We start from the raw sequence: 17,094 nt of genomic DNA, 5'->3' as shown, positions 1-17,094 counted from the left end.
ATTTTATTGTCCTTATTATTTTTTCCTCTCTACTTTCTGAAGACTGACTTTGGAGCCGACCCAATTCTCCAATCAATGTCATGACAAGTTCATAAAAATAAAATAAACTCCTTCTGGGCTGCCTGAGATTCATAACAGTTTATTCTGAAACATGCCTTGCTTCTTTTTTTCCACCTGTGCATTTACATGGAAGGGCAATTGTTGCACAGTTTCCCTTCTGTGAACAGCAAAAAGACCCTTAGGATAATAACTAAATAAAAATAACTGTATTTCTTAAGCACTTACTATGTGTCAAGCACTGTTCTAAGCATTGGATAAAGTAACTGAATATATGCATTTGGAAGCAGGTCTGAGTTTCTTTTATATATAAATGTATATAAATAATAATAATGGCATTTATTAAGCACTTACTACGTGCAAAGCACTGTTCTAAGCGCTGATGTACTTATAAACATATTTTATTTTGTATACACATACAGAATGTGTGTCTATATATGGAATTTTACAGGAGGAGATTGGGTAGGTCTAATTACTACTGAACTTCCCCTCTCTTTTTCCTTCCTATTTCTCCCCCCACCTTCAATCCCACCAGTAGTAGTAGCAACAGTTTTTAAGCCCTTACTCTGTACAAAGCACTATTACGAAGAGGACGTGTACAAAGCCTAGAGAAGGGGTAACATAAGTAGATGGAGAAATTAGGGAGCGGGAGGTGACCGTAACAACCAGATTATCAGCTGTCAGATGGGTTTCCTTTTCAATTTTGTTGAAATGTAAACAGCGAGCACTGTAATCAGTCTTGTGACCCAACTGGAATGCTTTATTTTACAACGCCGTGATTCAAGAAAATAATTGGAAAAAGCAAATGATTCATTAGGATTTGGAGCTGGATGCATCCTGCTCAATGAACATCAGGTTTTTACAGGCTTCTTTGCACGAGCTTATCTTACGGTTTGACTTTTGCAATGTGACAATAAGAGAACTGCAAGATGACTTAATCGTCTCATGTGTTGCTCTGAAACCCATGAAGATCTCCTCAGTTTTTCCCCTCCTGGAGTTAATTATCTGTGTCTTTTTTCCTTTTCCTGTATATTTTCAACACTAGAAAATATTGGTTTCTCATAGTAGTTGTAGTTCGCACTTGAGGGACTCTTTTAATTTTCTGAGTAGTTGAAGGCCTGTTGAATGAACAGTACCAACCTTAAGCACTTGGGAAAGTAACATGGAAGCAAATGAAATGGTTCCTACCTTCAAAGAGTTTATAATCTAATTAGGAGATGGGCAGAAACAAATTATATGCAAATAGAGCAGGGACAATAACAATACTACAACCCACAATGACAAGAAAAATGAAAGCTGAATACTCAACCGTATCTACTGAGCCCTTACTGTGTGCAGAGCACTGTACAGTAGATGGTAAATTCACTGTGGACAGGGAATTTGTCTACCATCTCTGTTGCAATGTTCCCTCCCAAGCGCTTAGTACAGTGCCCTGCGCACAGTAAGCACTCAATCATTCATTCAATCGTATTTATTGAGCGCTTACTGTGTGCAGAGCACTGTACTAAGCGCTTGGGAAGTACAAGTCGGCAACATATAGAGACGGTCCCTACCCAACAAAGGGCTCAAAGTCTAGAGGGGGGAGACAGACAACAAAACAAAACATATTAACAAAATAAAATAAATAGAACAAACATGTACAAATAAAATAAAGAGTAATATAATATAAAATAAATAAATAGAGTAATACACATGGTAAGAGCCCGCTGTGGGACAAGGCCTGCGTCCAACCCGATCTCCTTGGGAGCCACCCTGGCGTTCATTCATTCATTCAATTGTATTTATTGTGCGCAGAGCACTGTACTAAGCGCTTGAGAAGTACAAGTCGGCAACATATAGAGACGGTCCCTACCCAACAGCGTTCAGTACAGTGCCAGGCGCATGGTAAGAGCCCCCTGAGGGACACGGATTGCATCCAACATGATCCGCTTGGAGCCCCCCTCACCCCCCGGGCATGTAGTAAGCGCTTGGGGAATATCATTATTATTAGTCTATTATTATTATTATTATTATTATTATTATTCTAAGTCTACTATGTTTGCCCCGTAAATTAATCAATTAAAAATTGATTAAAAGAGTACAATATAACAGATTTGATAGCCATGTTCCCTGTCTACAAGGAACTTACCCCCTAGAGAAGCAGCGTAGCTCAATGGAAAGAGCACGGGCTTGGGAGTCAGAGGTCGTGGGTTCAAATCCCAGCTCTGCCAATTGCCAGCTGTGTGACTTTGGGCAGGTCACTTAACTTCTCTGGGCCTCAGTGACCTGATTGTAAAATGGGGATGAAGACTGTGAGCCCCACGTGGGACAATCTGATCACCTTGTATCCTCCCCAGCGCTTGGAACAGTGCTATGCACATAGTAAGCACTTAACAAATGCCATCATTATTATTATCCAGAGTGGAAGATAGACATCAAAATAAATTCTGGCACTCTACATAAGTGCTGAGGGTGGGGTGAATATCAAGTGCTGAAGGGGAGCAAATCCAATTGCGAGGGTGACGTAGAAGGGAGAGGGAGTAGAGAAAATGAGGTTTCAATCGGGGAAGGCCTCCTTAATAAATAGAATACAGAGGTCAGTATATACCTGAGTGCTAAGATGACTAGAGTGGTGGAAATCCATCACTGAAAGCATCCAGGAGAAAGTGGGATTTCAGGAAGGCTTAGAAGGTGAGGAGAGTTGTGACATGGAGGATATGTATGGAGAAAGAATTCCAGGTGGCTGGGGGAAAACCCAGGAGAAGGGAGAGTCGATGCTTCTTGTTTTCTCCTCGGCATAGGAAATCTCTGCCGATAACTCATAGGCTACCAGACTCTTGAGAGGAAAACAAGGGTAGAGTCAAAACATGTTTAAATGTCAGATGAAATCCTCATCCAAATTGGCGGCATGGGCCAAGGACATTATCTTATCCAAGGGGAGGCGGGAAAGAGAAGGGAGCGGGGAGAACCCTATCTGCATTTCAAGTCAATGCTTTACAGACCTTCTGAGAAAAACCACAATAAAAAAGCAAGTAGCAAATACTATTTTTAGTGGGCAGATTTCATTAGAAACATGGATGCTATGTTTTTGGGTGGTTTTTTTTCCCAACTATCATTTTTAGCCCACACAGACTCCTATCTATGTAAGCTTGTCCCTCTAGACTGTAAGCTTGTTATGGGCAGAGAATGTCTGTTTATTGTTGTATTGTACTCCCCCAACAGCTTAATGAGACTAATGGAAAGGCCCGTCCAACTTTTCCACCTTTCCAAACTGATCTACCTTTCTTCTTTGTCTCTCCCCATCCATCCACGCCTTTAGACTGCAGACTCCTTGTGGACAGGGAATATGTCCACCAAATCTGTTAAAATGTACTCTCCTAAGTGCTTAGTACAGTGCCCTGCACATGGAAAGCACTTAATAATAATAATAATGACATTTATTAAGCGCTTACTATGTGCAAAGCACCGTTCTAAGCGCTGGGGAGGTTACAAGGTGAACAGGTTGTCCCATGTGGGGCTCACAGTCTTCATCCCCATTTTACAGATGAGGTGACTGAGGCACAGAGAAGTTAAGTGACTTGCCCAAAGTCACACAGCTGACAATTGGCAGAGCCGGGATTTAAACCCACGACCTCTGACTCCAAAGCCTGCGCTCTTTCCGCTGAGCTGCGGCGCTTAATACCACTGACTGAACTCCTACTGTCTATTTATTCCTATTGTCCTCCATTCTTCCTTGGAGATTATAGCTGTTTCTTCTGACTCGGTCTGAATTCCTCTTTGCTGGAAGAAAAAGTTGGGGGATCATCATCATCATCAATCGTATTTATTGAGCGCTTACTATGTGCAGAGCACTGTACTAAGCACTTGGGAAGTACAAATTGGCAACACATAGAGACAGTCCCTACCCAACAGCGGGCTCACAGTCTAAAAGGGGGAGACAGAGAACAAAACCAAACATACTAACAAAATAAAATAAATAGAATAGATATGTATAAATAAATAAATAATTTAATAATAGATAATAGATGATGAGAAATAACACCAAGAGAGAAAAAACATTAAAAACCGGGAAAGAGAGGCAAGAGACAGCAATTCCTCTTTGCCTCTCCTTACCAAACCCTCCCTTGAGAGCTAACTTATGCACAGGGCAGACAGAGCTGAGGAAGGTGTCAGAGAGACAGAGACAAAAAGAGAAGTTGATAAATTATATTCTCCCACCATCTCTCTGGTTCTGGGTTACTTGTCATTTCCAGTACCTTCATCTTTTCCTCAGAAAGGTGACCAAATGGTATTTAAAAGTGTGTACATCTTGTGAATTGCATTCAAAATAATAATAATAATGGCATTTATTAAGCGCTTACTATGTGCAAAGCACTGTTCTAAGCGCTGGGGGGTTACAAGGTGATCAGGTTGGCCCCCGCGGGGCTCACAGTCTTCATCCCCATTTTACAGAAGGAACTGAGGCCCAGAGAAGTGAAGTGACTGGCCCAAGGTCACACAGCTGACAAGCGGTGGACTCGGGATTTGAACGCCTGACCTCTGACTCCAAAGCCCGGGCTCTTGCCACTGAACCACACTGCTTCTCTATACTCTACTATACCATACTGTAATATGCGACATACTATCCCATTCCCAAGCGCTTAGCACAGTGCTCTCCACACTGTAAGCGCTCAAGAAAAAAATACGATTGAATGAATGAACGATATGGTCCCCAAAGCTACATCTTCAGCCCTAGAGAGCGTGACGCATGCGCAGTCAAAATAGATTGGAGTATCACTGTAGTAGATCCCCATTAGTTTTGTTTCATTACTGAATCCTACATGCAAATTTAGAATAAAACCTGTCCCCTAAGCCTTATTTTACAAGAAGAAAAGAGGACACACATACTTTGATATCTGGACCAACACTGAATTAAAAAGCTGAATTAGTCAATTCAGTGATGTGCCTGCCCTCTTGTGTTTAAAATGATTCCTCCCAATTGGATCACAACAGTTTCATCTCCCTCTTGGGTGGATTGGGCTTGTAAATAGAAAAACCAATTAAGAACGTCAATAGGCCCTTCGGGAGGCTACAAGGGTGGTGCCACTTTGGCATTATTACCTTTAGACAAGACTACAGAGCAATTTTTAACCTAATGTAAGGCTGCCACAAACTGACCTCTGAAGCAATTTCATTACTGGTTGGGTTAGTTGATTCATTCAGTCATATTGATTGGGCGCTTACTGTGTGCAGAGCACTGTACTAAGCACTTAGGAAGTACAAGTCGGCAACAGATAGAGATGGGCCTTACTCCACAACGGGCTTACAGTCTAGAAGGGGGAGATAGGCAACAAAACATGTACACAGGTGTCAGAACAAATAGAATTATAGCTAAATGTCCATCATTAACAAAATAAATAGAATAGTAAACATGAACAAGTAAAATAAATAGAGTAATAAAACTGTACAAATATACACAAGTGCTGTGGGGAGGGAGGAGGAGAGGAAAAAGGAGGCTCGGTCTGGGAAGGCCTCCTGGAGGAGGTGAGCTCTCAGTAGGGCTCTGAAGGGAGGAAGAGAGTTGGGGGGCATGAGTTGGGAAGCAGGGTGGCCTAGTGGATAGAGCTTGGCTCTGGGAGTCAAAAGGACCTGGGTTCTAATCCTGCCTCCACCACTTGTCTGCTGGGTGACCTCGGGCAAGTCCCTTCTCTATGTCTCAGCTACCTCATATATCTATTCAGCTCTGTGTGCAAAGTAAATCCCTCGTCTGTAAAACAAGGATTTTACTCTGCACACAGTAACAGCCGAGTACACATGACTGATGGATCTACGTTCGGCCAACTGTATTTATTGAGCACTTACTATGTGCAGAGCACTGTACTCGGCGCTTGGGAAAGTACAACATAACAGACATATTCCCCTCCCACCTTGAGCTTACAGTTTATACCCTGGTTAGTAGGAGTGGGAGTTAAGCGCTTAGTACAGTGCTCTGCACACAGTAAGCGCTCAATAAATACAATTGATGATGAGTAATACCAAATAAAACTTTGCTAAGACTTTTCTGTTATAGACAGCAACAATTCAAATCGACATTACCAGATAAGTGTGAAAACTTGAACAACCTAGGCTACCCTGTACCTTGGACAGACTTCTAAACTAATCAGGACCTTTACCCAAAGGATCCAATCTCCCTGGAAACAGATATCAATCAATCAATTGTATTTATTGAGCGCTTACTGTGTGCAGAGCACTGTACTAAGCGCTTGGGAAGTACTAGTTGGCAACATAGAGAGACAGTCCCTACCCAACAGTGGGCTCACAGTCTAAAAGATGATATGAATCATCTTCATATCATCTTTCATATCATCTTCATATCATAGGAGAAGCAGCGTGGCTCAGTGGAACGAGCCCGGGCTTTGGAGTCCGAGGTCAGGGGTTCAAATCCCGGCTCCGCCAACTGTCAGCTGTGTGACTTTGGGCAAAGTCTCTTAACTTCTCTGTGCCTCAGTTTCCTCATCTGTAAAATGGGGATTAAAACTGTAAGCCCCCCCTCCGTGGGACAACCTGATCACCTTGTAACCTCTCCAGCACTTAGAACAGTGCTTTGCACATAGTAAGCACTTAACAAATGCCATCATCATCATCATCATCACAGTGCTTATGTACGTATCTTTATACTCTTCTTTTAGACTGTGAGCCCACTGTTGGGTAGGGACTGTCTCTATATGTTGCCAACTTGTACTTCCCAAGCGCTTAGTACAGTGCTCTGCACACAGTAAGCGCTCAATAAATACGATTGATGATGATGATTGATGATATGAATGCAGAGGGCCAAATCCAAACCTTTGTCAGCCATCCAAAGAGAAGCAGCGAGGCTTAGTGGAAAGAGCCGGGGCTTGGGCGTCAGAGGTCATGGGTTCTAATCCCGGTTCCACTGCTTGTCTGCTGTGCGACCTTAGGCAAGCCACTTAGCTTCCCTGTGCCTCAGTTACCTCATCTGTAAAAGGGGGATTAAAGACTGTGAGCCCTCCATGGGACAACCTGATTACCCTGTATCTGCCCCAGCGCTTAGAACAGTGCTTGGCGCATAGTAAGCACTTAAATATCATCATCATTGCTTGTGACAAACTGCTATGAAACCGTATCCTCCTTTCGCTTGGTTGAGAATCAATCGGTGGTATTTACTGAGCACCTACGACGCACAGAGCACTGTTCTAGGCACTTGGGAGAGTACAATATAACAGATAGGAGAAAATGCTCCCTGCTCACAAGAAGCTTGCCGCCTGTGGGGGTGGCGGGGAGACAGAAATCAATATAAGAAGAATGCCAAGAAAGCTTATTCTCTTCCAAAAATATCTGACTTTCAGTCTAGTCACCGCCTCCAGCCCCAGGGGCTTTGACAAGCTCCCTGAGACCCAGGCATGACCAACTGGGTAAGCAGGGAATAGAAAAAAATACATTTATTTTTTATGTTTTTATTGCTATTTGTTAAGCACTCCTATGTGCCAGGCACTGTACTAAGCGCTGGGGTAGATACAAGCTAATCAAGCTGGACACAGTCCACGTCCCATACGGGGGTAGGGACTGTCTCTATACGTTGCCAATTTGTACTTCCCAAGCGCTTAGTACAGTGCTCTGCACACAGTAAGCGCTCAATAAATACGATTGATGATGATACGGGGCTCACGGTTTTAATCCCCATTTTACAGACGACGTAACTGAGGAAAAGAAAAGCTAAGTGGCTTGCCCAAAGGTTACACAGCACACAAGTGGCAAAATTTCATGATCATCATCATCATCAATCGTATTTATTGAGCGCTTACTGTGTGCAGAGCACTGTACTAAGCGCTTGGGAAGTACAAGTTGGCAACATATAGAGAGAGTCCCTACCCAACAGTGGGCTCACAGTCTAATGGATAAAGTGAAGCAAAAACGTTTAATTTTCAGTCTGCCCAGGTTCAATAAAGAATACTGTACAAGTCACCCTAATCGGTGTCAAAAGACAACATTTGTCCATTCACTAGTCAAAAACAAACAGAGCTCCGAATAGTTTCTGATATTTAGTTGGCTCAAGACCCATAAATTTAAACAAGGTACCTAAACAGACTTTTATCTTTTCAGTTCAAAAAGTAACAGTAGATCGTATGTAAGTCCAAATGTTCTTTGATCATCATCATCGTCATCATCAATCGTATTTATTGAGCGCTTACTATGTGCAGAGCACTGTACTAAGCGCTTGGGAAGTACAAATTGGCAACATACCTCCTTCCCTTCCCCACAGCACCTGTATATATGTATATATGGTTGTACATATCTATTGCTCTATTTACTTATTTATTTATTCATTTTACTTGTACATTTCTATCCTACTTATTTTATTTTGTTGGTATGTTTGGTTCTGTTCTCTGTCTCCCCCTTTTAGACTGTGAGCCCACTGTTGGGTAGGGACTGTCTCTATGTGATGCCAATTTGTACTTCCCAAGCGCTTAGTACAGTGCTCTGCACATAGTAAGTGCTCAATAAATACGATTGATTGATTGATTGATTGATATAGAGACAGTCCCTACCCAACAGTGGGCTGCTATGTGAATGGTAGGAGCCAGGCACCTGTTTCGAACCTAGTCCACCCACAGAAAACTGCTGAAACTCTTCCTCTGAGGTGGTGAGAGGCAAGAGGGGGAAGGAGGAGGGACAGACATTCCTCAACTCAAAGAACAACTTCTAGTTGCATTTATCAACAAACGAGCCAGACTTTGCTAAGAAATTGCTCTCTTCTCTCCCATTTTTATAGTGTTCCATGATGTGGTACTTGGATACTTGTTAGGAAACTGATTTCCACGGGTCGTTCCTCGAAACAACTGGGAGAGGCTGACGGCACGCAGTTTAAAAGCCGAGGAAGCAAGCGATAAAAATAACCGAGACGCTCAGTCCAGGCGGCCCAGCGATTCCGAGAGATGGCACCGACCTCAATGTCCACCTCACGCTCACCGCCGTAGGGGGCTGAAAAAGTCCCAAGTAGGGGAACGCTTCCGGGAGCGAGGCCACGGATCGGGAAGGATTCCGGACAAAAACCCAGCTAGAGTGACTCACGCGGAGGACAGTCTCCAGAAGAACCCTGAACATTCACTTCTCTGTGCCTCAGTTGCCTCATCTGTAAAATGGAGATTGAGACTGTGAGCCCCACATGGGATGGGGAGGGACCGTATCCAACTTGATTTGGTTAAACCAACCTTAGCGCTTAGTACAGTGACTGGCATACAAGCGCTCAATAAATACTAGCAATAATTATCTGGCTTGTGTTGACAGTGAAGACTGTGAGCCTGTTGTTGGGTAGGGACCGTCTCTATATGTTACCACCTTGTACTTCCCAAGCGCTTAGTACAGTGCTCTGCACACAGTAAGCGCTCAATAAATATGGTTGAATGAATGAATAGTAGCCCAGCCTAGTGGAAAACACTTGGTTCTAATAATAATAATAATAATAATGATGATGATGGCATTTGTTAAGCGCTTACTATGTGCAGAGCACTGTTCTAAGCGCTGGGGGGGATACAAGGTGATCAAGTTGTCCCACGTGGGGCTCACAGTCTTAATCCCCGTTTTACAGATGAGGTAACTGAGGCTCAGAGAAGTTAAGTGACTGGCCCAAGGTCACACAGCAGACATGTGGCGGAGTCGGGATTTGAACCCATGCCCTCTGACTCCCAAGCCTGAGCTCTTTCCACTGAGTCACACTGCTGGGAGTCAAAGGATCTGGGTTCTGTTCACCCCACTCTCAGCCCCACATAACTTAGGTACATTTTTTCCTACTCCCTCTCCCTTTTGTGTCAGTCAATAAATGGTATTTATGGAGCGCTTACTGTGTGCAGAGCACTGCACTAAGTACCTGGGAGAGTAAAATATAACAAAAACAGATCCAATCCCTGCCCACGAGTTTAGAGCCTAGCCATGACCATGCACTTAGATTTGTATCTGTTAAGCACTTGCAGTTCACCTCACCTTCAGCCTCAGGATCCATGCACATGAGAGAAGCAGCGTGGCTCAGTGGAAAGAGCACGGGCTTTGGAGTCAGAGGTTATGGGTTCAAATCGCCACTCCACCAATTGTCAGCTGTGTGACTTTGGGCAAGTCACTTAATTTCTCTGAGCCTCAGTTACCTCATCTGTAAAATGGGGATTAAGATTTTGAGCCCTCCTTGGGACACCTTGTAATCTCCCCGGCGCTTAGAACAGTGCTTTGCACATAGTAAGTGCTTAATAAATGCCATCATTATTATTATAACTGTAATGCATTTATATTAATGTCTCTCCCCCCTGCTGTAGACTCGAGGGCGAGGAGTGTGTCACCAACTCCACTGTATTGCTCTTTCCCAAGCTCATAGTTCAGAGCTCTTAACACAGGAAAGGCTTACTGAATCCCATTAATTGATTGAAAAATTAATTGATCGAAAAATTCAGGTTCTGCTATTTGCCTCTGTGTGAAACCTTGGGCAAGGCACTTAACTTTTTGGAGCCTCGGTTTCTACATCTGTAAGGTGGGGATTCTACCCTTTTATCCCTAACGCTTAGACAGTGAGCCCCATGTGGGATGGTGACTATTAAACCTGATTATTTTCTACCTACCCTAGCGCTTAGGAGGCCTTCCCAGACTGAGCCCCCTTTTTCCTCCCTACCTCCTTCCCCTCCCCACAGCACTTGTATATATTTGTAGATTTATTACTCTATTTATTTTACTTCTACATATTTACTATTCTATTTATTTGTTAATAATTTGCATATAGCTATAATTCTATTTATTCTGACGATTTTGGCACCTGTCTACATGCTTTGTTTTGTTGTCTGTCTCCCCCTTCTAGAATGTGAGCCCATTGTTGGGTAGGGAGCGTCTCTATATGTTGCCGACTTGTACTTCCCAAGCGTTTAGTACAGTGCTCTGCACACAGTAAGTGCTCAATAAATACGACTGAATGAATGAATCAATGCTTAAACACCACTGCTATCTATCAAGTGGCTATCCTAGCATCCGCCCATTGATCTACAATCAATGGCCCACGACTGACGCTGCTCTGCGGTCGCTATAGCCACAAACGGATCTGCATGTGGGAATTCTTATGGACACGGGGATAGAGCATGGACCGGAGTCAGAAGGATCCGAGTTCTAATCCAGGCTCTGCCACGTCTGCTGTGTGAACTTGGGCAATTCACTTCACTTCTCTGGGCCTCAGTTACAGTTACATCATATGTAAAAATCATCATCATCATCATCAATCGTATTTATTGAGCGCTTACTGTGTGCAGAGCACTGTACTAAGTGCTTGGGAAGTACAAGTTGGCAACATAAAATGGAGATTAAGGGTGTGAGCCAGGGACAGGGATGGTCTACTCCAGCGTTTAGTACATAGTAAGCACTTAAATGCCATAAAATAAGATCTCACACCCACCATAAATACACATCACCACCACATGTCCTGCCTCTATGGATCCTTACTGGAACCCCAACGACACGTTCTCATTCTACTTTTTTTTACAGTTTTCTAAAGATTATAACACATAACATGATTCACTAGAGCAGAAGTGAACTTGGCTGCCTCAAAGGCCAGAGTGATAGGTCCGCTGAGCTGTTTTGTGGCATGAGCAAAGAATAAATCCCCTTGGTAATCCTGACTTCCAAGTAGAGAAAGTAGTGTCTTCAACTTGCTAAAGAACTATTCTTTGGCACTACGGTAATGTGAATTGAATTACATGCACACCACACACACACATCTCAAAAGATTCAATGCTTTTCTGGGGACTTTGTGGATTTTTAATAGTCAAAATGCCAGATAACATAAAAGCAATTTCTGCAGAACATTCCTTAGGTTTGAGGTAGAAAGTACACCTTTCTAACTTTTGCGAACGGAGTTTCACTTTGCTTGTTTTAAGTCCGTTGTACCAAACATCTCTAGCCACAAGTAAATAAGTACCGCCAATCCTGAACTTCAGTTTAAATTGCACTGGACTACAATGAAGATGAGCTTATTTTAGAATGCTACCACTTTAAGGATAATCCAATCACACGCAACACCTGGAAAGGAATTAAGACTGTAACCAAGAAGAGTTGTTTTATGTTCCTAATATTTTGCTGTTTTCCCCCCTTCAAACAAATGATGATTGTCAGAACTCTTAGGCAAATTAAAATCTCACCATGTCAGTCCAGATCACCTTCTACCAAACATATCTTTCATAGATATTTGTATATTTGTATATTAAAAATGTACCAAGCACTGGGCTAAGCATTAGAGTACGCAAAAGATAATCAGATCTAAAAGCCCCTGTCCCACCTGGGGTCATAATCTAAAAGGCAGGGAGGGCAATTACTATTCCTATTCCTTAGGCAAGGAAACAGGCTCAGGAGAGTTAAGTGACTTGCCCAAGGTCACTCAGCTCACCACTGGCAGAACTGGGACTCAAATTTTGGCCACCCAATTCCTAGTCCCAGAGCTATTCCCATTAGGCCGTGGTTTTTGTGTTTATTAATCATTTTTATTCAAACTCATGTTTAGCTGAACTGGACGTTTATTTAACCTGTATCTTCTTTTTTCCCCTTCCTCTGAAAAAGGAAAAATATTGTCTTTGATTTTCCCCAGAATGAAGTGAAAGGATCATTGTTTTTTCACAGAGCCCGAACTAAGGAGATCTTGAGGGTGAAGAAAAGAAAGAATTGTGTTTGTTTCCCTCGATTGAACAGAAGAATGGACTTCATTTAGGGGTGAGGATTCCTTGAAGCGTTAGCCTTTTAGAAAGCATTTTTGCTGTGGCCTTGAAACTAGAGCCCCAAAAGGCCACCAACCAACCACTTGCCCTTTAAAAACTGAATAAACTTTTCCCTAGGCTAACAAGGAGTAAAATCCATGTCTATATAGCATTATACTTCAAGAGTCCCTTTCCAGCTTCCCTCCTAAATAAATCACAAAAAAAAAAGTCTTCATTGCCAAAGTGAATACTTTTGATAGCTCTCAGGTTCCTAAACACAAATCAGTCTTCATACCTCAGACACTCTTCAAAAACACAAAAACACAAAATAGTGCATTCAGGAGGTACTGAACCATGAGCTCCTCTTCAAGATGCCCTTAAATTAAAACATTTTATGAGAACAGTCTGTTGATACACATTTATATTCATTCGATGATATTTATTGAGCACTGTATGTACTAAGCACCTGAGAGAGTTCAAAATGGTAGAAGTAGAAGATATGGTCCTTGGCCGCACTGGTCAGTTGAAAGAGCATCGGCTTGGGAGTCAGAGGTCATGGGTTCTAATCCCGGCTCCGCCACTTGTTGGCTGTGTGATTTTGGGCAAGTCACTTAACGTCTCTGTGCCTCAGTTACCTCATCTGTAAAATGGGGATTAAGATGGTGAGCCCCACGTGGGACAACCTGATCACCCCAGCACTTAGAACAGTGCTTTGCACATAGTAAGCGCTTAATACCGTCATTATTATTCCAATTTCCCAGTTCATGGGCTTTCAGGACTGAAGATGGTAGATTGAAGGAAGTAAAATCTCCAAACACTAAAATATAAAAGGGACTTTTAGAAAGAACCAAAGCATACCGGAATTGACAGGTGTCACCATTACCTCAGACTCCAAAGGCATAATCAGAGCACGTTACCGAGTATCGCCTATTGCCCAAAGTAGGTGTGAAATAAATGCTACGTTACCTGATAAATGCTAATTTGTATTGCTTGTACTTATGAAGAAAGCCACTTTGATTTTTAACAAGAAATTTTACAAGTGGATTTTTATTAAGACTTCAATTTAAATTAGGGACGACATTTTGTCAGCTTCACTATGGTACTTTAAGATATTAACTGACGGATCAACTTGCTCTGTTGCAGCGCTCATCAAAACTTTCGAAAGCTTAAAGCTGAATCACTAACAGTATTTAAGTGTCTACCAGGTGCAGAGCACCGTACTAAGCTCGTGGGAGAATACGAGGTAGAATATGTGCTCCCTCCCCTTGAGTAGTTTATACTTTATGGAGAGAGACAGACAGAAAACAAGCTACTGTTGGGAGGAAGCAGAAACTGAAAAGACAGATATAGGAGAAACAAGAGCTTAATAATAGAGAATGCAAATCGTTTTGAACAGAAGTTCTATAGATGACTGAATGCATTACAAGTATGCAAAAGCACTGGGGTGGTAGTGGGAAGGAGATGACTAGAAGAGAAGGGGAAATTAAACACGGAAAGTCTTCAGGAGGGCTTTGGAAATGGAGACTGGTGGGGTCTGGTGAATTTGAAGGGAAAGCGAGTGTGCCAGAAAGGAGGAAGGGGTTGAAGTTGGAGAGTCAAGAATGAGCCCCAAGTGAGGTGCGATTGGGAGGAACAAAGCAAGCTGCCTCGGCAATTTCCTGTTTGATTGTGTTTCACAGACTCAAACTCTGTGACTTGCCTGCTCTTGACCATATGGTCATGTACTAAGCACTTACTACAGTGCTCTGCACACAGTAAGCGCTCAATAAATATGATTGAATGAATGAACATGGTAAAAACCCAGCAGCAGTTTTAAAAGAGCTTCTCGGTGACCTCTCTCACTGTCAACTAAGTGCCAGGAGGTTTTGCCACCGGCCCTTTGTTGCAATTCAGTGCGTAAAGGCCAAAAAAATGATATAGCCTGCACTCCTGCGGGTAAGGCAGATTCCGGATGGGATCGCGGGTTTGTGCGCAGCGTGACGCCACGCTAACCCGGTCACCCGCCCACCTGCCTAATGGGGAAGGCTGCACCTCGCTAGGACGTCAGGAGACCAGGACTGACGGATGGACACACCTGAAGTTCTAGTCCTCCTCAGGCTGATTCCTGAGAATTCGGAGAGAGCACGCGTGATGCCGGACTCTGCAATTTGCAGGAGATTGTGATAGAAAGGTCACAGCAACAAGCTGGTTCCATGTGATAAGAGGCTGCTCTTCCTGAAAAATTCATCTCCATAAAATTACATTGTTTCAGAGCAGGTACTTTCAAGGCAATAGGTTAGATCTGTACCCGCTTAAGCACTTCGATAGTCGCCCTACCCCGAAAGCATTTACGTACAAATCTGTATATCCTGCCGCTTTCCCCAACTTAATATCTCTTTCCCCGACTAGTTTGTATGCTCTTTGAGGACAGGGATCAGACCTATCAACTATATCACATTATAATCAATCAATGGTACCTACTGAGTGTTTACTATGTGCAGAGCACTGTTCTAAGCACTTGGGAGAGTACAAGAGAAATTAGCAGATATTTTTCCTGCCCATAACAGGCTTACAGTCTGGTGGAAGGGACAGACGTTGATATGAATAGGTAATTTATAATAATGCAAAGATACATAGATAAGGGCTACTCTTCTAAGTGCTAGTACAGTGCTCTGCACACAATAAATGCTCAATAAATACCATTAATTGACACTGATTTGCAAAGAACTCGAACTTCCACGTCCTGCAAATTTAGAGTTAGCACATTAATCTTTTCAACCTTTCCAAAGTTCTTCTGAATTTGCAAAACCTCAATGGAGGGCTCTCTGAAAATAAAGTCCACTGTCACAAACTACATTTTTCAAGTGAGTTTCATTAGCAAAATGTACAATTTAAAATTACTTCACCTAACGGGACCAGTGTAAAAATATTAGCCCATCTCTTGATGATCAGACAACTGTCATCAAGCTCCGTTCACCGTTTCCTGTTGAACTTTTAGTTTCCGCAGAAGAGTGAGGCCCGTTGAAAGACATGATGCTGTGCACCTGGCTGGAATGCTACCACCTCTAAAAATGGAATCGACCTTCCTTCATACGGTTTCACGAAGCAAAACAATCGCCAAAGCTCATTCGATGTAACGTTCCAGGGAGCGTGGTTATATCGGTGAAGGAGTCTTCGTGTTTGAAGATGACCGGCCTTTGCTACATTGATGAGCTTGCCCCTAGCTGCATTCTAGCCACTCTCCTGGCAGACGTTTTGGAAAAATGGCAACGTCCAGAGACAGATGGGGGTAAATAAAGGCACTGTCACCGGGACAATTAACGTTGCACACTTAAAACCATTTGAACCTCACCCACTGACTCAACGGCAAATCGTGGCTTAGTGAGAAGCAGCGTGTCTTAGTGGCAAGAGCACAGGCTTGGCAGTCAGAGGTTGTGGGTTCTAATCCCGGCTCCACCACTTGTCAGCTCCATGACTTTGGTCAAGTCACTTAACTTCTCTGTGCCTCAGTTACCTCAACTGTAAAATGACAATTAAGATTGTGAGTCCCAGGTGGGACGGGATTACCTTACATCTACTCCAGTGCCCGGCACATGTTAAGTGCTTAACAAATACCACCATTATTATGACTAAACTTTGGTTTTTAAGTTCCGGAGGCCCCTGAAGGAAGCCTGCTCCACAGAAGTGCGGAAGATACTCAGCTGTGCACAAATGATTTCTTCAAGAGGGCAGTCATTTTCTTCTGACTTAACAAAATATAGACTTGCAAAATGGTAACAATTTTTCCTGATGCAATCAACTTTAGTAAAATTCCTCCCCTTCCCACCCAAAACCATCCAAACTTCAGGGAATCTGTATGGTACACAGATCTCTACGTTCCCCTCCCCGGGACCTGAAAGAAAGATACTCTCAACTACAGCATGGCTTAGTGGATAGAGGACAGGCCTGAGAGTCAGGACTCTAATCCGATCCCGGCTCTGCCACTTGTCTGATGTGTGGCCTTGGGCAAGTCATTTCACTTCTCTGGGCCTCAGTTACCTCATCTGTAAAGTGGGGATTAAGAGTGTGAGCCCCAGGGGGGACAGGGACTGAGATCAACCTGATTAACTTGCCAATCAATAACCTGATTATGTTGCCAATTTGTACTTCCCAAGCACTTAATACAGTGCTCTGCACACAGTAAGCGCTCAATAAATACGATTGATGATGATTAACTTGTATCTAACCCGGCGTCTAGAACAGTGCTTGGCACATGCTAAGCGCTTAAGTACGATAATTATAATTATTACTACTGACTGTGGGATGCCATGAGTAGTGTTCCACTCTTATTTAAGGGCTTAGTTCAGTGTCCTGCAGTAAGTGTTCAGTA

Source organism: Tachyglossus aculeatus, chromosome 20 (assembly GCF_015852505.1).
Source record: "Tachyglossus aculeatus isolate mTacAcu1 chromosome 20, mTacAcu1.pri, whole genome shotgun sequence".
NCBI lineage: Eukaryota > Metazoa > Chordata > Mammalia > Monotremata > Tachyglossidae > Tachyglossus > Tachyglossus aculeatus.
This window is presented reverse-complemented; position numbering follows the sequence as displayed.